The sequence below is a fragment of the Actinia tenebrosa genome, unplaced genomic scaffold (genome assembly GCF_029948245.1).
Source record: "Actinia tenebrosa isolate PJP-AT-01 unplaced genomic scaffold, QUT_ActTen_1.0 PGA_scaffold3__52_contigs__length_22856419, whole genome shotgun sequence".
NCBI lineage: Eukaryota > Metazoa > Cnidaria > Anthozoa > Actiniaria > Actiniidae > Actinia > Actinia tenebrosa.
The window spans coordinates 183,951-205,729 of record NW_028292580.1 but is presented as its reverse complement, the minus strand read 5'-3'; the positions used below and the strand labels follow the sequence as shown (position 1 = coordinate 205,729).

Here is a 21,779-nt window from a genome sequence, read left to right as displayed (position 1 = left end):
AGTCAAGTCCCAATCCCTTCCAACTCCTTCTACATACTTCTTTAGTACTTCCATCATGGTCTTGTTTGCTCTTTCAACTGCTCCTCCAGACTCGGGGTGCCATGATATATGAAAATTCTGTTTGATTTCAAGCATTTTACAAAGTTCTTGTACAATTTTACCCGTAAAATGAGTACCTTGGTCTGATGACAGCTGGGTAGGTAGTCCCCATCTACTGAAGACGTGATGAACTAGCATTCTTGCAACTGTCTCTGCTTCCATATTCCTTGTGGGGAGAGCTTCTACATATTTAGAGAACAAATCAACAAGTACTAAACAATACTCATTTCCTCTGGGGCTTTTAACAAGTGGTCCAACAAAGTCAATCATCACATGACTCCATGGTGACTTAGCAAGTCTGGGACGTAAAGGTGACTTATACATGCACTTCTTGGGAAGATGCTTACAGCAAGTCATGCAGCGTTGTACATAATCCTTAATGTCCTTATACATATTAATCCAGTACGCAGATTGAGCTGCAATAGTATAAGTGTTATCAATTCCTCTGTGACCTGAAGTGGGGTGGTCGTGAATATGCCACATATAAAGATCTCGGTAGCATTTTGGTATCACAACATAGTTATGCTTGCAACCCTCTTGATCTTTGATGAACATCAATAATCCTCTTTCGACTGTGAAGGAATCTTTCCTGTTATGCATCAACCTCAGTTCTCTATTGTTCTTAAGAATCTCAGATGAGAGTTCTTGAACTTTACCCTCTATTAACTCTTTCAGAGGACCAATGTCTGGATCATTATTCTGTGCCTGTACAAGGTCCTCACTGGGTTCTTCTGGATATAGATCATATGTACTAGCATTGATTGGGATACCTGTGTCGTTGTCACTTGTGATTCTTTGGTTGTCCAGGTTGTGATTCTGACGTCCTTCAAAGGTTACAGTCATCACATTTTGGAATTTATCTGGAATGAGTGCTGGATCTAATTCCCACTTCTGTCCATCTTTAGCTCCTTCCTTAGCAAGACTGTCAGCATGGTCATTTCCTTCTTTATCTTGTCCAACCTCTTGCGAGTGGCCTTTCACCTTTTTCCAGTAAACATCAATCTGTGATTGTGTGACCAATGATTCAATTGTTGAAATGATAGCAGCATTTTTCACTTGTTTTCCTTTACTGTTTAGCATTCCACATTGTCTCCATCTTGGTAAATATTCTAAGAATGTCTTGGCAACATACTCAGAGTCTGTACACACAACAATTTCTTCAAGATTAAATTCAATGGCTTGTATTAGTGCAATTAAAACAGCTGATAGTTCTGCATACTGTGATGTCTGGTTTCCAAGATGATATCCTTGACTGAATTGGGACAACTCAGGCCAATAAACTCCTGCACCTGCTCTAATTTTTTGATTTTCGTCCGTAAATGAACATCCATCAGCATACACACATTTCATGTTTGCACAAAGTTATGAGTCCCAGTTATGATGTCTTAATGTGTCTATATCATTGGGTTCTGAACTACAATCATGCAATGTTGCCAAGCCCTCAACGTTTCATATTGAGGGTTTTCTTATATTGTACTTCGAATGACTGACCTTGCAAGACAAGGGCCCATTTTCCAACACGAGTAGACAGTTGATTGTTCTTGTTAGCTAGAAATGTTACTGGATGATGCGAAGTCTTCACAATGGCATGGTGGCCACACAAGTATGGTTTAAAGTGTAAGATTGCCCACGTAGTTGCCAAACAATGCTTCTCACACTCACTGTACAGTTTCTCTGCAGGTGACAAGCTTTTGCTTGCATACACAATAACTCTGAGTTTGTCTCCTTGCATTTGTGACAGGACAGCACTCATGGCTTCAGTTGAACATGTAGACTCGACAATGAACTCGGCTCCCTCAAAGAACTGTGGGTAACCCAGTATAGGTGCTTGACAAAGGCTCGACTTAAGTTTGTTTAATGCTGTCTGTTCATTGATTCCAAACTCCCATTCTACATTCTTTCGAAGAAGTCTTGTCAATGGTTCAGCTATTTTAGCATAGTCCTTTATGAATCTTCTATAGAAATTAAGTGTTCCTAAAATACTGCGCAGTTGTGACTGATTCTTGGGATCAGGTAAGTTCTGTATTACCTGAGTCTTCTTTGCCTGTGGTGACATTCCCTCTGATGATAAGTGGTAACCCAGATAATCCACTGATGACCTTGCAAACTGACATTTACGAAGAGGGACTTTAACACCTGCTTTAGAAAACTGTTCAAACACATATCTTAGTTGACTTAAGTGTTCTTCCCAGTCATCACTGTTAGCTAAAACATCATCAACAAACAATGACAAGTGTCTATCTCTAACATCTGGAAGTGCTTTATGTAAGAAAATGTTCCATTCAGCAGGGCTATTGACATAGCCAAAAGGTAGGCGCGTCCATGTATACTGTGCACCATCAAAGGTGAAAGATAACTTATGTTGATCATCTCCTTTTACTGGTATAGTCCAAAATTCATTTGCAACATCAAGTGTAGTGAAGTATTTTGAACTCTTCAACCGTGACAGTGAATAGTCTATATCTCCCATAGGCCATCTAGATATAGGTACTTTACGATTAAGATTCCTGAAATCTATGCACATTCGCCATGTGCCATTTGCCATTTGGTTTTAGAACAGGCCACACTGGTGAATTGTAGGTACTATTACAAGGTCTTATAATGTCATTAGATTCCAGTTCTGCAATTATCTTCTTTAAACTATCATAAGCAGCCCATGGGATCTTATATTGCTTAGTATATATGGGATCCCCTGCATTGTTAATGGGAATTTCAACTTCATGTAGGTTTGTACTTCCAACATCATTCTTGCCTTTAGTAAATGTACCTTTGAACTCTGATAATATATTCAATAATTGTTCTTTCTGACCTTCATCTGCTGCATCCGCATTTTCCACTGCATCTTTTATTTGCTCATCGATGTTAGCTTCCGCTGAATTTAAACCAATCTCCATCTGTTCCTCAGCTTTCTCTACTTCACCATTATAGTTTGGAGAATGTGTAACAACATTAATCATCTTCTCTGTTGAATCAAGACCTTTTAATGTCACTGTTAATCCGGTCTGGTCCGAGAGACAACTTTCAATATCTTCGCTCCTCAGTGGTCTGTCCTGAATCGTCAACCTCTTTACATGGAAAGTACCAGTGTCATGTCTTACGTTTAGCCATTCTGGTACATCTTCGCAATCATTGGGAACCCGCACAGTATCTTGCTTTCCTAAGGGCTTGTCTCCGATAATCATTATACTTGTGTCAAACGTGGGAGTGTCAATAGCTACTACTTTGCCAATCCTCTTGCCTCGGTGAAGAATAATGTCTCTATGTTGTGTGTTTCTAACATAAATCCAAAACCATTGTTTGCTAGTAGACACAACACAGTCTATAATCTCTAGTCCCATTTCATAAAGACACACCGTACCTTGTATTGTCCCATCCTTTCCATTGATGTCTTGATTCTTAGCGACTCTCATCTTAATGCGCTGGGCCTCAGTCAACTTAGGGACAGTTATAGTCTCCAGTACTTCCACATCACATACTTGGGGGACAACTTGAACAGTGTTAATTCCTTTCCATCCTTGAGCAAACTGTGCAACATCCTTTGTACAACTTCTAAGAACACCATTGAATAGATCAATGACACAACATAATCTCCACAAAATGTCAGCCCCTACCAACAAAGGGGTGTTTATATCACATACATAGACTGGGTGCCTGATCACCCGAGTTCCAAATTTCAGATTGAGCCAACATCTACCATATGTTTTGACTCTTCCATTACTTGCATTGTACAACTTTGCACATCCATCAATCAGCTTTAGGCATGGATTCTTTAACAATAACTGCTCAAAAAGTTCCCTTGTTATGATAGTGGCTTCTGCTCCTAAGTCTAAGGGTGCCAACACATCTGTACCTGTTTCTATGGTAACAGTGAAATGAGGACAGCCTCCCTCTCGCTGAAATGTCAAAACTCCCAGAACGTTATCAGATACACAGTCACTATTTTCGATTAAATTCACTTCTGGTGAAGATTCCATGCCTTTTCCATTTAACCCATCTACATCTAGGCTTCTAGCATGAATTGTCTCTGGTAGACTCTCATCAGCATTCAGTGTTCCTTCAGGCTTTTCACCATCTGCGTCATTACTACTAGACTCATCAATACTAGACTGTACTTCCATGTCAGGGTTAGTTCCATTAGACATATTATCCTCATCTGCTTGTACGTCACTTATCTTGTCACTTACTTCATGTGTCTGATTAGTTTCAGGATGTTTCTCTTCAACAACTGTGGGAGCCACATGTATCTCCTCTTTTCACTGTCCAGATGGGGTTGAAACTTGTTCCTTTGTTACAGGTGCTTGGGGCTTAGGGGGTGCTCTCTGTCGCTCATATCCGTCAATTATTTGCTTTAGATAATCCATAAATCCATCTTGCTGAGCTTGAGCAGTAGGTAATTGAACTCTTGGATTTTGAACGGCTGGAGTTGGTATCCCTGTGGTTGATCCATTAGATGTTTTTCCATCACTTCTCTGACAGTCTCTAGCATAGTGTCCTGGTTCTCCGCAGCGAAAACAATCACCTTTCCTCTGTCTCTTGAAACTGTCTCTGGGGTTTGACCAAGTCTTTCTACTTCCACTTCCTCCCTCCAAGTTAAGGCTTGCTCTGTCCTTCACCTCGCACACTTGGAGCTCCTTGGGACGTGATCGCTTGTGATAGAAGATCTCTGCCTTTGCAACGAGATCATCCAGATTAGTGAGGGCTAAAGCCTCAAGCTGTTGACGAATGTGAGGTTGGAGGCCATCCACAAATGCAAGTCTTAGCTGAACATCATCTCTTTCTCGAAATCCAAAAGCTCTTGTTGATAGTCGTTTTAGTCTGCGAAGAAATTCACTGGGTGTTTCTGTTGGTTTTTGCCTGCCTTCTTTACCTCGCAGGGCCTCAATTGCAGCCTCTTGACAGGAGAATCTGCCGAAATCTTTTTCCAACTGTCCACAAAGTTTGTCAAAGTCACTTCGTATCTCTGGTGAATAACTCTGTATCTGCATACTGGCAGTACCCTCGACAACCATCTTTACTATAGCTAGCTTTTCATCATCACTGTAGGGTGGTTGTCTCACTGATAACTTTTTAAGGTGGCTATAAACTCTTCAATGCCTGCATTTGGTCGTATTTCAGGGTTGAAGGGCGTTAAATTCTTACAGATCTTTGACCAATCGGAGGGAAGTCCCTTCCCCACACATGTAGGAGTTGGAGTTGTCCTTTGACACGTATCTGTCGGGCCCTTTGAAGGTTGTGATGGCGATAATTGCTCGAGTTTCGTCTCCAGGTCTTCGATCTTCGTATTTTTCTCTCTTAATTCTGCAACAAACTCCAAATTCTTTTTGTTTGCGGTGGACAGGTCTTCTTTCGCTTGTTCCAAGCCTTCACTGATCGATTCTTTCTCTCTTGTAAGTTTCGTAGTGTTTTCTTCGAGTTGATTTTCAAGAGACTGGCGGATCTGAACTAACTCCTCGTTTTCCTTCCAGGCTGCATCAATCTCTTCTCCTAAAGAATCGCACAATGTCTTAAAGTAACTACATTTTCCTTTAGAATGATGTACTACAGCGATACAAAGAGCCGAGAAATTGCTGACGGCTTGCAAAACTTCATCGGACGTTTTGGTTTAATCCAAGTTAGCGATTGATTCTCTCTCGGTCTCCAAGCGTGTTAAAAGGTCGTCTTCAGGCAAAACTTCTAGATCTTCGACATACACAGTCGCCCATGGTAATAATTTAACTCTCTGATCTCCCACTTGATCATTTTCGGTGGAGTTTTCGGTGTTTTCAGCCATGTTTGTCAAAAGCACGTGTTGAGTAGCGTAGAACAAATTTCGATAATTTCCTTTGTTTTCGGCTTCCAATTCTCTTGAGATTTCACCAAGACGTGTAATAAGGAATCTTTCGTGTCCTGGCAGGGTCGCCAATTTGTAACAAGACGAATTGGAAGAATCTCAACGCTTTTTAATGTCACGAAACCACGCTCACCACTAAACACTCTCACGGCCAAAAAAAACTCTCACCCCCTTCCTCGCAAAGCATCATGGTTATAAAGGAAGCCCAAAAAGCATTATTACACTAGTCATAAGGTAAAGTTTGCATCGACTAGCAAAGAGACCATGACTCTTGAGATAAGATTGAAAGATACATTCCTTTCCATCAGTGTCTGTAAATTTCTCAATGATCTGTGGTGCAAAATTACCAAGCTGTGTTGACATGTTATTCAAGGAACCATATTTGCTTTTTCCCTCAGGAAAAAATATGTTCTCTGCCTTTGCAATTAATAGTGGGATTGTAAGCGATTCTGTATTTACAAAAGATATTTCCGGAACTTGTTTAAATTTGCCACTTCTCTTATGAATCCATCCAACACGAACTTTAAATGGCTTAGTGGTGCAATTTTCCTATAAAACAATTTTTCTGGAAGTCAATTTATAATAATTCACAAGCATTTGATTTAGTACATTAACTGTAAAAGTATTAACTGTGCAAGATAATTAAACTACCATACAATCTTATTATGTGTAAATGTACTGTATTTGTATAATTTAATTTAACAGTGTAAACTGTTTACCTTCGAATTTTGGCTGGAGTTTTTGCCATAATTTTGAACTTTTTGTTTCTCCTTTATACTGTCTACTAGTCTTCTGATTTCTTGTGCACGTACATCTACAATAATGGTTACTCCTAGATTTAATTATCATAAAATAAGACAATACTTTAAGACAGTTCAATTAATTAAGTATGAGATCGAGCTATGATAATTTTGAGGAGGCTGAAAATTTGCAATGGCAGTTATTGGGTGGTGTGGGAGGGTGGGGGCTATAAAAATATCCCCAAGATGAGGAAGGCATAAAGGGGGAGTCATAGCCATCTTAGAGGATACTTAGCTTCATGAGGGGAATATCACTAACATTACGATAAATTCAAGGGGGACAGCAAAATAACCAAGGACAAAATCAAAATAGAATAGCTTCCTCCCTACATAAATTTTGAGCCATCGCCTACCCAAATAATATTTTATAATTGATTAATTAACATTATTGACTATTTTGAATTCAGTACCATTCAGCAAAATGCTCCATAAATGCAATTGTTTGTCATTTGGTGTTATTCAAGTTTAATTGCGCCACAGGTAGCCCAAGCTTGGTTTCTGTGGTGTCCTGTTATAAGGAAATGTATGGGGAATCATCAAAAATTTCAATAAAATCATCAAAACGTGAAATAAAGCCTCGAAATTTTACCTAATCATTGAGAAATAGCACTTCTTTCGCTCTGCGTGGTTATTTTTTGAATTTAGCCCGTTTTAAGATTTTTTTTACCCACCACTAAGAAATAAGAGAAGGTTGGAAACTCGGGATCCAAAAGCGAGCCATCACGAGTCTTTGAAACCTCGTACGTCTTCTAATTTTCTTTCCAGCGCCAAATTTTAGTCATAACCCTTCTCTCACATCCCTATAGAACCGAGAAAGTCGCATTAGAGATTAGTCTTCGCGTCTTTAAGCCATGAAATTTGCCTGTATTCACATACTACCTCGCTTGTTCTGACCCGTACTGGGAGCTCACTGTACACCAGTTCAATGGATTTCCTTCAGCAACCGACCCGAGGTCACGCCGGGAGTCTTCGTATCATATTCGCCGAACTTCGACGTCATGCCTCGGCAAACGTATTGTCATAGAGTAACCAATCACAAGAAGACGCAGGGAAGACCCGCTTGCTTGTTGTTTTCCGATCGAACTGTTTTCCGATCTCTACTACTTTTTATAGCTAGCTAGAATAATACAAGAATACAATCCATAAAAAATTAAAGGAATTATGAATGAATCAATACTGAAAGAACAGGATGGATCTCAGGTGAGGTCAAAATGCGGATTTGGATATAGTCTTTCTTCGAAATTATGGTGAGTGTTTTTAACGGTCGACCGTTGTACTAATTTTTAAATTGAGAAATCAATCTGAATTGCTACTGTACGTAGTAACACTTTTAAAATCATCGCTTTCTTTTAGCATATTCAAAAACTATGAATACAAAGAAGACGAGTTTACGTCAATTGACGACATAGTGAAAATAATGGAATTGGAGAAGGAAAATTTAACCATAAACACATCGCGTCGAAGTATTGGACGGATCGTTATCGAGCTATGGGGAAATCTTGGCGTGAAGCAATCAACGAAGGTAAAGAGAGGTGAGCGTCGAATCAAAGGGTATGTGAATTTATCGACGAGGAAATTCCCCAAGGATTACAAACTTCACTTGGACCCTAAATGGCAAAAGCTTATCGGCGACGGAAATTCGTTTACCCTCATACGGAACGAACCTTGGTTCTTGAATGGTATGCGATGTTGTACCGAGATTGCAGTTACATCCCAAGAAAATAGTCACAGGTTGGACATAACGAGTCAAGGGTTTAGACTTCCCCATTCTACGCTGAACATAGCAAAGCAGCTCAATGGTCTAACACTACCAGCACAATTACACCTTATGACTAGTTTTCTTGACAGTTGTAGTATTTGTAGTGGATTTCCTGCAGGAATTGTACATCCAGGCCCCCATAATGTTACAAGAGAGAAATTTCATAAAGAGGACCCATCAAGAGTCGAGAGATTAGTTTTTTCCAAAAACTGTCAAGTCATAGCTCCTGAGGGTCAATGTTGTGCAGCTTGTTCATCAGCCGAGACCAATGAAAGAAGCAAGGAATCTAGAAAACGAAAAAGTGATGGTGAAATCCACATATTCCATAACGAGCGCTATTTTTCTGAAGATGACTGGAAAAAGAAATCAGAGATAATTAACAAGAAGCTAAAGGCAAGCAAAACCAGAGAAGCTCGGCTGGCAGAAAAATTTCAAGACCAACTGATTGACCTGGAATCGGATGACCACAATGATCTGGCATGGATTATGGATAATGAGAATAACAATATACCTGAAGACATGAAGACTCTATGGCATCAACAGATCGAGATAACACAAACTGCATCAAAAAATGGATATCGATGGCATCCAAAGTAAGTATTAATAAATTTAATACATCTCCAAAAAGTTGACCAAATCTGTAAATCATGGTTTTCATTCCCATCCTCATTTATGAACTTTGTTTCATTTGTGGAACATTTCCAGTGCAAGAAACCCTTTTCCCAGTCCCAAAATAGGCAAACCTCATCTCTTATCTACCCCATCAAGACAGTTTTTATTAAAATGATTTGCATACCATTGCGAAAAATATTTCCATTATTATGTTTTAACCTACAGGATCATCAAACTTTGTTTGGAATTATACTGTAAAAATCCCCATGTACTTGAGCCTCTGCGCAATGTTATGCACTTACCTAGTAACAGGTCAATAAGGTAAGCTTTCAGAAAAATACAGCCAGTTGATATCCATTGACAAGAAACCAAACAAAAAACACAAAGTTAATATATGCCTATCTATTACTGGAAGGTACTACAAGAACAAGTGTGAGCAGCAGTCTGGCTGGAACAAAAACATAGTGGAGTGGTGTTTAAAGGATGCTAGAGAAAGAAACCTGAGGGAATGTGATTACTGGGGTGGATTTGTCATAGATGAAATGAAGATAGAGGTAATGATCATATTATTATAAAATCTGATCAATTTATTGTCATCATTCAAATGTTATGCATAATATAGTAATCCATAACTGACAACTGACAGCTGTGGTCTACTTAAATATATAATTTGTTCAAGACAGAACAATATTGATTGACAACTATACATATCATAAAGTGAAGTAACTTAACCTATGAAATAAAAAAAAAGCTTATTATACATGTAGGCCTAATAGTGCAAACTTACACACACCAATGAACAATTAAGTTATGCTAGGATTATAATGTGTATTTAATCTATATATCATGCATTTAAGGGTTTGAGTGCATTCATTCTATGAAATTCAACTAGAAATATTAAATTTTTAACATATTATGCATTGTCAAACAAAATATCTACAATGCCTTTTATTTAATATATCACGAAAAGATATACATTATGTAAATTCAATCATGAACATATTGTTTTCTCTAAGGAAAACTTGGAAATGGTTATCAAAAATGGCAAGCATAGACTGGTTGGATTTGTTGACTAGGGAAACTTGCACGACGACATGCAAAGGCTATGCGGTAAGAATTAAACTGCAAAAAATGGTATCATTATATATAGCCTTATTATCATAGTTCATTATATCCATGCACATGTCAGGATTTTTTAATCATTTTATTTTGTTAACCCCCTCACCAAACAACATTATTCCTCAAACAGAAATATTAGAAATGTGCACTATGAAAATTTCTGAATAATGCATCGACCTGACTCCTTGAATATTATACTTTCAGCACCTAGTGTTACTGTTGTGATAATTAACATCATTATTTACAGCAGCGAAGTTTACATACAAAGACTTAATCCTTTTATTTCAATTTCTGCTAGGAAAGACAGAGACATCCCTTGCCTCTCATGTGCTCCAATTTGTGTTTCTGAGTGACAACGGGTTTCGATTTCCTATTGCACAATTTCCTAGTCATGATTGCACTCCAAGTGATCTATTTGCAATCTTTTGGGAAGGAGTTGGAATGATGAAGGAGGCAGGATTTGTGTAAGTGAAAAATCATGCATCGATTGTAAGTGTTCATACTTTGGATTTCAGGGATTTTATTAATGCTGTTTCCCCTAAGCCTGCATCTTGTACTGTCTTATAATCACTTAACGTATGGATCCTGGGGTTACTGGTGTGGGGATGCAATTAAAAAACCCCAAGTAAATAAATGTTCATATATTTTTTTAAATATCCTTAAAATTATCACATAACTGCAACAATAACACTATATGTGAGACTATATAAATAGCCCAAAGTGCTATTTGGACTACTTACAAGGCTAATTTTGAAGTACCATGCGCTCTCTGTAAAACTAGCAAAAGCACCATAATATCAGATACAATTTTGTCTAAACTTAATAAGACTTGAAGGCAGCAGATACATAGGCTCTTGAGTACATGCATCCTGTGAAAGAAAACAAAGATATTACTAAAATTTCATATGCAATTACGTTAAGGTATAAAATTTAACTTTTTTCATTTGGAATAGAATATACTGGTGCATACTAGATGGCGCTGATGTAAACAGACGGTTCATACAGATGCACTTCCTCAACTATGACCCGTTAGCAAAACAGTTCGTGGCAAGTAATATGCACACTGGTGGACCAATGGTATTTATAATGGACTGTAAGGTAATGACACCTTTTTTCCTTAGATTTGCCAATACAAGATATATATCTAGCTTTAGTACAAATCCAATAACCAGCTGAGTCATGAACTATACACAGCTAAGCATAGTATGCCTACATGCAGCCAGCCCTCTTGTAATAATATTACCCCAGAAAAGTACCCCAGAAAAGATAATTGTGTTATATCTTTACTGGTATAATACACATAATGGCTCACTGTGCTGGCATGGAAATCTCGATCACCTGTCACTTGTATACTTGTATATTCCAATTAGTTACATGGCATGGCATAAAGGCACATGTGTATAGCTATAGCTAAACACATGTTAAGCCATACAAATGTGCCTATACGCATGTCCTATATTTGAATTATTATAAATGTATACCCGACAATCTTCAATATATATGATATAACTAATACCAGTATATAACTAATGCTGTACTTTTTTTAAAGCACAACATAAAAAAGATTCGCAATAATTTGCAGAAGAGCAATATTGAGGAAAAGCCAAGATGCCTAACTGTTGGAGGGAAAAAGATTCTTTGGGCACAGTTAGCTAGTGCATACAATTTTGACCAGGTTTCTACTTCCCTCCACATTCACGAGAGGCTTACAGAGCATCATTTCAACCTGGATGCAGCATCAAAGATGCGAAATCACCTTGCAGAAGAAGTTATGAATAAGTCAATGCTTTATCTAATGCAGGTAATAGCTGGATACTGTAATTAATTTAACCAGATCAAGTTACAGCTAATAATACACTGAACTTTAAAAATAAATAAAACAGAATTATGGACTGGTCATAAAGTATGACCAAGTTATTTTCGTGAGATCTTTACCTATTAGTTTAATTATTTTGGTTCTCCATTTTTCAGGCACATAAAAGGTTCTTGGACGATACAGGGAAAGATGGCTCTTCTATCGACGAGACAATTAAGTTACTTAGCCATACCAGTGAATTGATTGATTTTTTTTGCACTAGCAAACAAGCCCTCCACTCTATGTACGACAGCAGGATCAGAAAGTTGGATTCCTTTCTTTCTTTTTTCTTGAGATGGAGAGCCGAAAGCAAAAACCAACCCAAGAATTTCATTTCGTCAAAGCTGTGGTTCGACTTGCAGAGCATGGTACATGGTTTCAAATCCATCGTTAAGATTAAGCTCACGAGATTTCCTGAGTCTGCAATCAAACCCTAGATTATAAATCAAGACGTAGTGGAAAATCATTTTTGCCAGGTCAGGGCTTGTAATGGGCAAAACAACAACCCAACCTATCGTTTACAAGAGTCGACCCAGAATTCCATTCGTCTTGGTCAAAATACGATAAGTCGCAAATCGAATGCAGGGTTACGTTGAGTCAGGGCTGGCCCCCGGGGTAGGGGGGGGGGGAGGGTACTCCCCATATGGACTATACGGGGATGGTCCGCTGAACAGTGTATGGTTTTTCGAGCTTCTTGTCATGCAGGGTATGCAATTTCACTCAAGTTCCAACTTCTTCCTGAATTTCCTGTCATATTCAGGGATTCACAAATTTGAGGTTTTTTTTGTCATAAACAGGGTACCCCTTTCAGAATCCCAGCAGAACACCCCTACTCAAATCCTGGCAGAGTACCCCCCCCCCCCCCACGGCAGCTAGACAGAAGAACGCTACTTTCCCGCTACTTTCACTATTGTTTTATTTAATTGAGTTTATCAAATGGAGCTGATCCTCGCAGTATATGAAGCAACTTCTGCAGCTGAAAATTGAAATACTCAGAAAAAATTCGGGATTTGAACATGTGCCCTGGTGAGTCATGTACCATGCTCTCTAAGCATCAAGCTACCAAGTCTTATAGAGTGCACGCACTAAAACCGTGAACATTAAATAGTACTAATTAGTACTATTTCATACAGAATCCTTTGTTTTCTATTGTTTAATTATCACTATTTAGTGATAGTAGTAATAGATCTTGTGCTGGCCTGACTTAAATTTTCAATAAAAGAAGCAATTACAATATATTAATCATACCTTAATCATTGCGGAGGATCGTTGGGAATGGGATTTTCCTTCCATCATTGTCGCTGCGTGAATTTATGGTATGTATTGCAGATATCAATTCTGCAACCATGAGAGATTTTTTGTGGTTGACCTTTACATGTTCTGCTCCATAAGCGCGGCAAAGCTTAAGTAGCTGCACCTTCACGTACACTCGGGTCAAACCTTCTTTCCCAAACTTTGCCCCGAACGAGGACAAGTTGTTGTGACTGTCGATCTTACCAGCGCTTCCATCACTAAGGATTTGGGCAATCTCAATCTCAATTCTCTCCTAAAATCAGCAGAATTTAGTAGCTCTATGTAAAAAAAATGAGTTGCATCTGTAAGTTCCTTCCTGGTATACAGTGCGTCGGGATTCTTCGCCAAATGGTTGACAAACATATTGAAAATCTTGATCCATTGTATTCTGGCGAAAAGATAAATCTGAGAATTGTTGGAGAGAATGCCGCGTATGGCACAGTTCTTTTTAGCAGCGAAATCTGTTAAAGGGTCAGTGACAATTTTCTTTTCAAGCAGCTCGTCGATTTGCAGTTCTTCTGGTAAAACAGCCATTTCGTTTTCATTATCTTCTAAAGTAAGCAAAACGTTGCCTTGCAAATCTGCCACTACGGTTTCTTCCTCTTGCTCGAAAAATGAGCAAACGATTCCGTCGGGATACTTATCCATTGAAAGGCTTGAAAGATTCTCGGGCTCATCTACATGCTCCTCACAAAGTTCTTCACGTCTGTCGGACACCTGGAAAAACTCGAGACCAAGTTGCTGCTGTGTACAGCAACTGTGATTTTCAGTCATTGCTATATTCTTGTCGCATACGCTGATAGCATCTTGTGGGGGAGGCAATAATTGTTTCGGGCTGAAATTACAAAGCTGTAACTGTTTTTCGTTGCGTACGCGTGAAACCGCGACATAAATTAAGCCTGGTACGAACTCTTTCGTACAGTGTACCACAGCAGCAGGCAGGGTCAATCCTTGTACCTTATGGCAAGTAGAGGCATAAAACAAAACTATAGGAAACTGGGTCCGGCTGCCGACCACAGCACCTTCTAGATTGCGCTTTTCCCATGTTTGACGCTTCAGTAAGATTTTACCCTTCGCGCCAAAATCAACTTCGAGCAAGCCGTTTCTGACCATGAGGAATGTTCCTGGTGTTCCATTCTTCAGTTCATCGGTCAGGTTCCACACCAGCATGACCCTTGCGTTCTTCTTTAGGAAAAGTTTCTCTGAAGCAGGGCAACTAATTTTCTCGACTTTGCCAACATCTTCGCACTCGTATTGTATTAATTCCCCTGGCATTTCCGTAATAACCTTGAAGTTATGGAACTCAACTGAAAGTTTCTTGAAGTAGATATGGATGGCATTTTCCTCTACGATGGGCCTGTTTAAGGATTGTAGATAAAGGCTACTCTCAGCTGAACATTTACCAAGGCGAAGTTGCTGTATGTCTCTAACGAAAGGTTCATCTGCAGTCTCCTGACGTAATGGTTTTGACAACATAAAGCGGTGAGGAACTGCGACGTCAAATAATTTAGATCTAAACATAAAATCCCCAGCATCAAATATATTGGGTACAGGCCGCAACTGAAGAAATTCGCCCACCAAAATCATCTGCTTTCCACCGAATGGCTTACGATTTGAATCATCCTCCTCGTCGAGCTGTTTGTGGATCTTGTTCACGAGCTGAAATATTCTTTTACTGGACATACCTGCCTCGTCCCAGATGATAACATCTGCAGCTTTAATCAGAGCCACCCGATGGGGCATCGACAAAGATCGAGATATAACCTTATGTGAAGGCATATCCGCTGTAAGGAGGCCATAGTACGAGTGTACGGTCTTGCTTTTTATAGTGCCATTGAAGACCGAAGATGAAATGCCGCTCGAACACACGACAACACATCGATCTAACCTTCTTAATCTTTGGACGATTGCATTTACAACAAAAGATTTTCCGGTGCCAGCTTGACCACTCAACAACAGGTTATGCCCTTCTTCAGCAGCGGTTAAAACTTGTAGTTGTTCACGAGTTAGGAGCCTAAGATACGAAAATATTTAGCTTAAGTCTAAACTTGTCAACGCACGTGTTTCGGACAGCCGGATAATCACAAAATCGAAATGCTTCAAAGTACTTTAAAGCTTTAAAATCACCTCACCTGAGATCCATCCTGGTCTTTCAGTATTGATTCATTCATAATTCCTTTAATTTTTTATGGATTGTATTCTTGTATTATTCTAGCTAGCTATAAAAAGTAGTAGAGATCGGAAAACAGTTCGATCGGAAAACAACAAGCAAGCGGGTCTTCCCTGCGTCTTCTTGTGATTGGTTACTCTATGACAATACGTTTGCCGAGGCATGACGTCGAAGTTCGGCGAATATGATACGAAGACTCCCGGCGTGACCTCGGGTCGGTTGCTGAAGGAAATCCATTGAACTGGTGTACAGTGAGCTCCCAGTACGGGTCAGAACAAGCGAGGTAGTATGTGAATACAGGCAAATTTCATGGCTTAAAGACGCGAAGACTAATCTCTAATGCGACTTTCTCGGTTCTATAGGGATGTGAGAGAAGGGTTATGACTAAAATTTGGCGCTGGAAAGAAAATTAGAAGACGTACGAGGTTTCAAAGACTCGTGATGGCTCGCTTTTGGATCCCGAGTTTCCAACCTTCTCTTATTTCTTAGTGGTGGGTAAAAAAAATCTTAAAACGGGCTAAATTCAAAAAATAACCACGCAGAGCGAAAGAAGTGCTATTTCTCAATGATTAGGTAAAATTTCGAGGCTTTATTTCACGTTTTGATGATTTTATTGAAATTTTTGATGATTCCCCATACATTTCCTTATAACAGGACACCACAGAAACCAAGCTTGGGCTATAGACTGGTGGGCCGAACCCCATATCGTGAAGGTACGGGCATTTCTGTCTGATTTATGGCAACATACTTATTCTTGTTAATTAAAGTATGCTGATTTCAAAAACCAATGTTGCCAAGTTGGATTTTAACGCTAAAGCTATGTTTTTAAGCATTTAAAATGTGACGTCAAGACTGAGCATGAAAACGAGGCTTTAAAGTATTTCATGCTTTGGCCTCTACAGGGACGACTCAAATAAACTTTTATACATCTCCAATGAAGCAAACAATCATTCTAAACAATATCCGATGCTTTTAGGCGGAAATGGCAGGTCATGTGACAAATCGTGAATGGGGAAGTAAAAATTGTAATTCAATAAGTTACATCAAATTTTTTCAGCAGAATTGAAAAGTTTTAAACGTTTTTTGAAAGTATTGATACAATAACATCCTAAAACTTGTTTACTAAATAAATCAGACAATTACGTGAAACATGTCATTATAAGGAATTATCGATATGTCGTCTACACTTTAGCGCATATATTTCTACTTACCTGCTGTACCTAGTCCACCAGCTATTTTAATAAACATTGATGCATTCGTTACTTGTGGAATTTTTACAACTACAAAGTCCAGTGCACACAATTTTTGACTTTCGACACTTGCATCGTTGTGTTGCACAGCCAGTCTTGCAATTGCAGGAGATCGACGCAAGCATTGGGAATCGGGTCCAAAGTCATAAGAACTGGTACCAGGTAGTCGTCTTTGATCGTCCATCCTGACTCCTCTGGTTGAGGTAATATTGGACGTGCAATGTGAGCTTGACGCCATATCATAGCTTGATAATGCGCTCATTGTATGGTGCTTCAATGCGTCGCTCGTAGGCGGGAGCTTGTCTGGGGCCACAAATTTGGCAAATAAGTTAAAGCGAGCCATGTCAGTTGAATCTGCCTCTGTCTTGTATATCTGACACAAAAAACTCTCCACACCGTTTAGTTCATCCAGTCCCAGCGTTCCCGCGCCTAGCGGAAGGAGGAGCTCAAAGTGTTCTTGAAAAACTTTCCATGCGTTCTTCTTTGAATGGCCACACAAAAAAGAGGTTTTATCACACCCAGTGATTGCATGGAATTGTAAAAGAGCATGCTCTTTCATCTTTCATCTCACGATATGGGGTTCGGCCCACCAGTCTATACCTGTGATTGCGCGCACAAGAAAATACATTCCGCGCATATGAATGTACAAACGCGCTATTGATTGTCCATTGATGCCCATGAATGTACACGCATATTCAATTATCGTGATTGAAAGTTGATTCGCGCTATGCTACCTGTGGTGTTGATGAAAGTACATTACACGTTATTGATACAAGTATTGTTTAGTTTAAGTACCTTTGCAGTCTCCTCGTCTTTGTGCCATTCTGCATCATATATTTCACCCGAAAACTTTAGAGCCGAAGTTGATATAACAATAACAATAACGACAACAAGAACTACAAAGACAACGACAACTTTATTACAAAGCTTCTAGCTTGGCACACTTCCCTTGCTAATCGGGGAGACCAAGCTTAATAGACTATATATATACAATTAAGAATATAAGGAGGAATATACTATATATACGATTAAGAATATATGGGGGATTAAACATATATTGTTTATATGAGCTGAACATATGCTTGTGACAGATTCAGTACTGAAATTAGAAGAATAATGACTCACAGGGAAAAAATAAAACTTTACGCTTTCATGTTGTTTGATGCAAATTTGTGAACCTAATTTGCATATCGTACCAATAAAAAATAAATATCGTTTTAAAAAACGTTTTTAAAATGTTTAAAAAGACTCAACATGCTTACTTAAAGGCACAACTGGTATTTAATGACTTGTTGATATACTCAGTTAGTTTTGGTTCCAAACTTGGTCTTTTTTCATCGCACCAGCAATTATCGGTTTTGCTTAACCTGGCGAAATTTAATGAATTGCCGACTTCTTGTACGGCGCGTAAGCAAAAGTACCCACAAATTTTATTTCATAAGTTTGTAGACTGGTGTTAGTGCATTTGAGCTATGATAGACTAAACTCTAGGTTAGGTCCCACTTTCGAGAAAATCGCCTTCAACTGCAGGTATTTTAGCGCCTAACGCGTTTCGGAATTTTAGTATATATATTTAAATAATCATATCTCAGTGAAAATGTTATTAAATTTAATCGTTAAAACTTTTAATCATAACCAAAAGTTATAAAATTCATGTGTAAAAATTTTGAGTTGATTTAAGTTAGTAAAAAATTTTTGGCGGCGCCCGATATGTACAGCTTAAATCGCAGCTTTCCCGAAGGTGAATTTGCAAGTTTTGAGGTGTCATCGAAAACTGCCTCGTAAAGTACCTAAAAATCCGAATTGATCCAAATAAATGTGATAATTGTTCATTGCATATAATAGTTGACTTTTACTAAGAAAATCAGGAAAATCGGTGATGGGTCAAATTTTGCCTTATCTGTTCTTACGCGGACAGCCTCTTAATTGACAGCTTGGTAAACACTGACCTTGAATACGTAGTTTTTGTGCTGGGCCTATGGGCACAGTACATTTGTTTTTGGTGAGTTAGGTGTGATCGGAATTTAGTGTTACGAATGCCATTGGTGGACCTCGTCGTGATTGACATTGGTGAAACACGAGGTGAAAATCAGGTTGAGATATGTAAGATCCGGGACACGGAGGAGGTGAAAGAGGTTGAAGATAAGTGGTTTTCGTGGTAAGAGTGCCTTCATCCAACTTACTTTCAACTTAATTTGGTAGTATTCTAAGCAGATAATTAGAAACTGGAGCTAAATTAGAAACTTTAAGTGCGATCTTTGTTTTTTGATACAACTCGAATTAGTTACGTAAACAAAAGATTGTAAATGGACAGGCCAGGAATTTCTACTGCGTCATTGATGTAAAATAGTACTCGCACGAGTTTTATATTATTTTATTAGCAAGAAAAATGATATTTGGTTTGATTAGCAAAACATTTATTTAAAGTCGAATATTTTAATGACAAAAACGTATTTCATGCCGTAAGCTTGAATGGGGGCGGGCCAGGAATTTCTACTGCGTCATTGATCTAAAATAGTACTATTGGTATTTACGAAAACAAGGAACGACCTAAAACCACCTGAAACCACCTGAAACCACCTGAAACCACCTGAAACCACCTGAAACCACCTGAAACCACCTAAAACGACCAGAAACCATCTTGAAGCCACCTGAAACCAGCTAAAACATTGAATCTCCATCGAGTTTGTCGTCCAGTTTGTGAATTTTATTGACTTTTATCGATCGATCGAGTGTTTGTTTTCCTTGGAAGAGATGTACTTCATGGTAGAATGTCATATTGTCGCTCATACTTATAGTATCCCATAGAAGTATTCCACACTTATACCTCACCTCTGCCTTGCTATGATTACCTATTTCTAGCTATGATCAACCGTCCCTACCTATGATCAACTGTTCCTAGTTATGATCAACTGTCACTAGCTATGATCAACTATCCCTTAGCTATGATCAACTATCCCAAGCTATTTTCAACTATCTCTTGCTATTTTCAACTGCCCCTAGCTTTCATCAACTGTCTCTAGCTATTTTCAACTATATATCCCTAGCTGTCATCAACTGTCCCTTGCTATGATCACAATTCGAACATTTTTTTTTACATATTTTAACGTGTAAATTTGTTAAACTTAACATAGGCCTATCTAGGGGGGTCAGGGGTGGCTGTGACCCCATTTTCAAAGCCAAAGATAAATCATCTGACCGTTGATGCAGTATGCGATAAGATGTCATAGTGACAATTTGGTATGTTGAGACCCCCACGCCCCCCCGCGTGACAAATCCTGGATAAGCCCCTGCTTAACGTAATTCAGCCATGTTGTTTGCAAGTTTTTAAGTTCATTAAACTATATAAGGGGAAGTTAATCTATATATAGGTACAGGAAACCATTAGTAGAGAATGGTGAAAATAGCTAGGGATAGTTTTTCATAGCTAGTGACAGTAGTTGATCATAGCTAGGAACAGTTGATCATAGGTAGGGACGGTTGATCATAGCTAGGAATAGGCAATCATAGCAAGGGAGTGGTGAGGTATAAGTGTGGAATACTCCTATGGGAGACTATACGTATGAGCGACTATATGACATTCTACTATGAAGTACATCCCTTCCAAGGAAAACAAACACTTGATCGATCAATAAAAGTCAATAAAATAAATAAAATACACAAACTGGACGACAAACTCGATGGAGATTCAATGTTTTGGCTAGTTTCAGGTGGTTTCAAGATGGTCTCAGGTCGTTTCAGGTCGTTTTAGGTGGTTTCAGGTGGTTTCGAGCCGTTCCTTGTTTTAGTAACAGTACCCGCACGCGTTATATGTTATTGTATTAACTAAAGTAATGATTTTTGTTTTGGTTAGCTAAACGTATCTATTTCTAGTTGAATATTTTCATGAAAAAGGGATTTTCATGCCGAAACCTTCCACGAGTGGTTGGACGAGGAATTTACTGCGTTATAATTTACATAAAAGAGTACTCACACGAGTTTTATATTAGTTTATTTATAGTTCCTTTCACGGTTTCCGACGCCATATTGTTTGGGGGACAAATTTACTAAGAAGCGTAGGGAAAGAGATACGTTTTTCGTAATATTTCCATTCTGAGGTTACCCTGCGAGCAAAGTCTCCTTTACCTTCTCCTGCAGGGTATTCTGAGGTAAAATTTCGAGACCAAACTTTATCTGTAGATGGAGAATCTTCTGTTCAATAATGTTTTGTGTGGTGTTTTTGAGCCGATGGTGCCACCATAACACTGGTTCTCAGAAAGACGGAGGCTTGCTTTGGGGTTTGCGACCAAGACTTGTTTATGCTGGTTCAATTTGACCGTAAAAAATATTCAGACCGAATCCACGGACTATCTTCTGTCTTACAATGACTAAATCCCAAATATTCTTCTACTCTATTAAAAGTATCCAATGTGCCCAGCACATTTGACACGTTTTCCCGTGTCAAAACTTGTTAGATTCTGATTTCATAATACATACATAGGAATACACCTATATTTCATAGTATGAACTCTTAGGGAGTGTCCAACTGTTGACAGCTTGGTAAAAACGGACCCTAAACATGTAGTTTGCAGCTTCTGATTAAGTAATATTCAATGCACATTTATTTAAAATGAACCTTTTAAATACGAGTATCCGAGATCTGACAACTTAAACGTACTGATCGTAGAATAGCATGACTACTGATTGTAGATAATTAAAGTCTGAAGAACCTTTTATATACACTTAAAGAGAGTTCCATAAGAGTAGAATAAACAATAACCGAGACATATTCTCTTAAGTGGTATACTTTTAGGGCTTAAAATGCGTGAAGAACATATAAAGAAAGAAATACATTTGTAGTGCAAATAATTTTTTTCCGTTATAATTTTCATAACCGGTCAAGTTCCCGCACTGACCGGTGTTCTTCCCACAATGACCAGTCGTCTTCCCAAATGACTGGTTGTCTTTCAAAAAACCGGTCATGTTCCCACAATACCTATGCCTACTGCTACT

General features: G+C 38.7%; 1 non-coding gene across 1 annotated transcript; it reads left to right on the top strand.

Annotated features, from left to right (window-relative positions):
• The first annotated feature begins 8,495 nt into the window (after nt 1–8,495).
• LOC116292160 (uncharacterized) lies at nt 8,496–12,511 on the top strand. Its single transcript, XR_016120690.1, has 8 exons — nt 8,496–9,081; nt 9,326–9,421; nt 9,516–9,654; nt 10,117–10,210; nt 10,518–10,683; nt 11,173–11,317; nt 11,769–12,020; nt 12,191–12,511. It is a non-coding gene; the product is annotated as an uncharacterized LOC116292160 (transcript).
• Nucleotides 12,512–21,779: the final 9,268 nt, after the last annotated feature.